Raw genomic sequence first — 4,452 nt, 5'->3', positions numbered from 1 at the left:
TAACAATCCAATACATCAAGGTTATGAAAACTATTTTGACAACTCTTGTGAACTGGAACTTGGCCTTACCCTCAGGTTGCCCTCAAAGCATTTAAGTTCCTTTGAAAACAATCAATGGGAATTTGCCACTGTAATACACTTTGACCTTGCAATTCTATACTCCAGTCTAAACCCCTTAAAAGTTGTGCAAACACTCATAACCTCTGACCTAGATGGAGTACAACAAAACACATTTCGTCCCTGCCCGTATGCCCCTGGTTTCTTGCCACAAATATTTTGTTCTTAAATAGCTAATAATGGAAATATTTTGCCCTAAAATAGGTAATTACATAAATATGTTGTTCTTAAATAGTTAATAATGCTTCAAAATTAGATAATATTACCAAATGTTTTTTTAATAATGCAAATATTTTGTCCTAAAATACATAAGCAAATATTTTATCCTGAATAGATAAAATTGCAAATAGATAATATATGCAAATATTTTGTCCTATAATAGATACTGCAATATTTTATTCTAAAACAGACAATAATGCAAATATTTAGTCCTAAAATAGATTATGTAATATTTTGTTCTAAAATAGATATTTATATATTTATATATTTTATGGGCGAATGGTTAGAGTGGCCGGCGTTTGGAATCTGCAGGTTCCAGGTTCGAGTCCCATCGATGCCTTTTGTTTCTGAGTGGCTAAAGTCCTTGGGCAAGATTTGAACCATGACTGTGCCTTAGTCAACCCAGCTGTATAATTGGGGACCTGATAGGATAGAGTTTGCAATGTGATTGCTTTATTAAAGGCTGCAATGGATTGTATGCTCCCCAGGGATTTGAGGTTGAGGGAAGTATAAAGGGCTGTTGTGCTGCTATAGATCCGAGCCAGGGGTATTAATTGTAAAGTGCTTTGAGCACAGAGTGGGAAAGCAGTGCTGAACTATATATATACATTTTGTATATATATATTTTTAAAAAATTTAAACTAGATAATAACACAAATATTTTGTTGCAAATTTAAAAAATAGATAATAATGTAATACTTTGTCCTTAAATAGATAATATCACAGAAGATTTTGTTCTAAAATAGCTAATTATTCAAATGTTTTATTTTGAATGAGTTGATTATGCAAACGTTTCAGTCTACTAGCTTATAACAATTACAATTTGTAATGTATAGATTATAGTTTGAAGAGAGATCCTCATAGATTGGGGGGGGGGGAGCAAAGTGGGGCCAAGTCTATCCATGAAAATCATGGAACATATTACGTACTTTCGAACATATTACAATCCATCGGTTGTTTGATTAATTTTGACATGGAGGTTAGCATGCATATGCTAATTAGATGTGCAACAGTGTAGCAAATATGCATTGTTAGCACGTCGGTGTTTTGGCCATGGCAGGGGCAGGGCGAGCATAGCCCATTGTTCAACTGCTTTTACTGTTTTAGAAGTTTTCTTCACACAAAAAAGAATATTGTAGTAAATGAGTTATGAAGATTGCGATTGGTCGATTGGGGTCAACGGAAAGTGACTTCTAACATATATGTCTAAATCAAATGATAAACCACGAGATAGGGAATTTCGCAATGTTTTGAATTTACGTCTACAGCTGTATAAACACAAATTTACATTAATGAATGGCTCGATGTCAATGTCGAGTTTACATAATATAGTCAAATTAAACCAAATTTTCTTTACTAGTAATTTTGCTACGCGCATACGCAAGCCCTTGTTCTTGTGTGCTCACGACTATTGCAAACAAAGTAGAAATTGATACAAAGTATCCAAAAAATGAACGCCAGAAAAAAGAAGAAGCAAAAAAGCAACAATCCTGATTACTATTGACAATGAACGTCAGTCATTCATTTCCAAGTACCTGTTACATTGTCACTATTTTGGACATGTTGGAGGGGGTAGGGGGATCGCGAATAACTAGAACCCAAACAAACGACTCGCCACCCCGAGCTAGACACCCAAAATCAACAGTGACTTGTCTTGTTTTGTTTTGTTTTGTTTTGTTTGTCTTTTTAGAAAAAAATATTTTGCTATCGGGAAAGTTTTAGATATAATTTTAAATAAGGCTTTTATGTAAATAACATTATGTTGATCAATACGTTTCAGACTTTATAAAAAGTGATACACTTGGAAACTAGTTTATGGAATTTCAAGGCGGTACACTATATAATCTTGATGTCGAGCCAGAACAGGTCATAGATGGTATTTTTGAGATGTGTTCACGTCTGCATTGTTAACCTCTACCCTCGTAGAATGCGATCAACTGGTTTGTTTCTTTGCGTGATGTATTTGTTAGTTTTGTTGTTGGACGGTGAATCATTCAGTCTATGAGTAAATTGTGCAAAAATATGTTGACCTCAAGCCGGTGAAATATTTGGAAATCCAACATAATAATTGAAGCATGATGCACTGAGAAAGAAAACAAACAAAAAAGCCCGTGGCAAACACACCATCAATTTTAATATGCCTAATAATAGCCCGGTTTGATGGACAGACTTCGATCTTTAGCACAGTCAACATTTTATGTACACGACATACGTATGCAATGATGTAAGACTGGAATGGGGATTGTTGGTGAAAGGTGGGCTCCAGCCACAACATCATACCAGCAAATTGTACCAGATCGTCATACAGTTTATGTAAATACTGATAAATACTATTTCTAGCTCCCTATAGGCTTTCGTACTTTCGTCCGACAATCGTGTTTTGCTGACTTTCCTTCAATGAAAAGTTGGGAACCTATCTATCTATCTATCTATCTATCTATCTATCTATCTATCTATCTATCTATCTATCTATCTATCTATCTATCTATCTATCTATCTATCTATCTATCTATCTATCTATCTATCTATCTATCTATCTATCTATCTATCTATCTATCTATCTATCTATCTATCTATATATCTGTCTATATATATATATATCTATCTATATCTATCTATCTACCTATCTACCTATCTACCTACCTATCTACCTACCTATATATCTATCTATCTATCTATCTATCTATATATCTATCTATCTATCTATCTACCTACCTACCTATCTACCTACCTACCTACCTACCTACCTGCCTGCCTGCCTGCCTACCTACCTACCTACATACCTACCTAATATCTGTCTGTCTGTCTGTCTGTCTGTCTGTCTGTCTGTCTGTCTGTCTGTCTGTCTATCTATCTATCTATCTACCTAGTTACCTACCTACCCACCTACCTATCTATCCTCCATCCACTCTCTCTCTCTCTCTCTCTCTCTCTCTCTCTCTCTCTCTCTCTCTCTCTCTCTCCCCTCTCTCTCTCTCTCTCTCTCCCTCGAGCTCTCTCTCTCTCTCTCTCTCTCTCTCTCTCTCTCTCTCTCTCTCTCTCTCTCTCTCTCTCTCTCTCTCTCTCTCTCTCTCTCTCTCTCTCTCTCTCTCTCTCTCTCTCTCTCTCTCTCTCTCTCTCTCTCAGGTAAAGGGATCGATAGAGGGATAAAACCGAGTGAAATAATGGTCTAGATGTCGTTGAAAGATAATTGGGCCAAGTTGGCAGTGTGGGCAGGTTATGGATCGTGGATGGCAAGATTGATCAAACGAATCGTTGTTTGGGGATATTGGTTGGTTGGTTGGTTGGTTGGTTGGTTGGTTGGTTGGTTGGTTGGTTGGTTGGTTGGTTGGTTGGTTGGTTGGTTGATGGAGTGGGTGGGTGGGTGGGTGGGTGGGTGGATGGATGGATGGATGGATGGATGGTATAATTACATTTCACTGAGAATTTAGAAACGTAAAAGACAGAAAGAAAAAGAAAGAAAGAAAGAAATCAGACTTCCAAACATTGACAACTGCTTTACAAATACTAACTTATCAGTGACGAATCATTACTGCAGTAAAAGGGTGCAGCAACAAATCGGAAAACAGTAAGTCTTCAAATTATTGGTCCATCGATATCAATACTGTGGATTTTGATGAAAGACTGAAGATGAGAGGGAAAAAAAGAGAAAAAAAAACATCTTTCTAAATTTCCGATGAGTAGTTTCACTGTTACAGTAATACAGTCATCATTAAAAACTAAAATTGTTCCTTTCTCTTGTGTTTGTTTGTTCGTTCGTTCGTTTGTTTGTTTGTTTGCTTGCTTGTTTTTTTTGGTTTATTTGTTTGTTTTGTTTTGTTTTCATTATGCCAAATACCATGAAATACAGTAAGCTTAATGTGCCCCAGTCATAAATGATAATGAAAAAACCTAAGACTTATGTAAATAGAATATTCACAAATTTCATGAATTTCTACCTGTTTAATTTTTTTGGGAATTTATTTCAGGAGATGTTTACGTAAATGTGGAATGCGCGTAATTGATGTAAATGAGCGGCGATGTTTTGTCAAAGTGTTTTTTACCGCCACGTCTATTATAGGAACAATTCATTCAACGCTACATACCGGTGTATTGTTTTCACTTTCAACGAGCTGC

The sequence above is a fragment of the Glandiceps talaboti genome, chromosome 6 (genome assembly GCF_964340395.1).
Source record: "Glandiceps talaboti chromosome 6, keGlaTala1.1, whole genome shotgun sequence".
Classification (NCBI taxonomy): Eukaryota; Metazoa; Hemichordata; class Enteropneusta; family Spengelidae; genus Glandiceps; species Glandiceps talaboti.
This window is presented reverse-complemented; position numbering follows the sequence as displayed.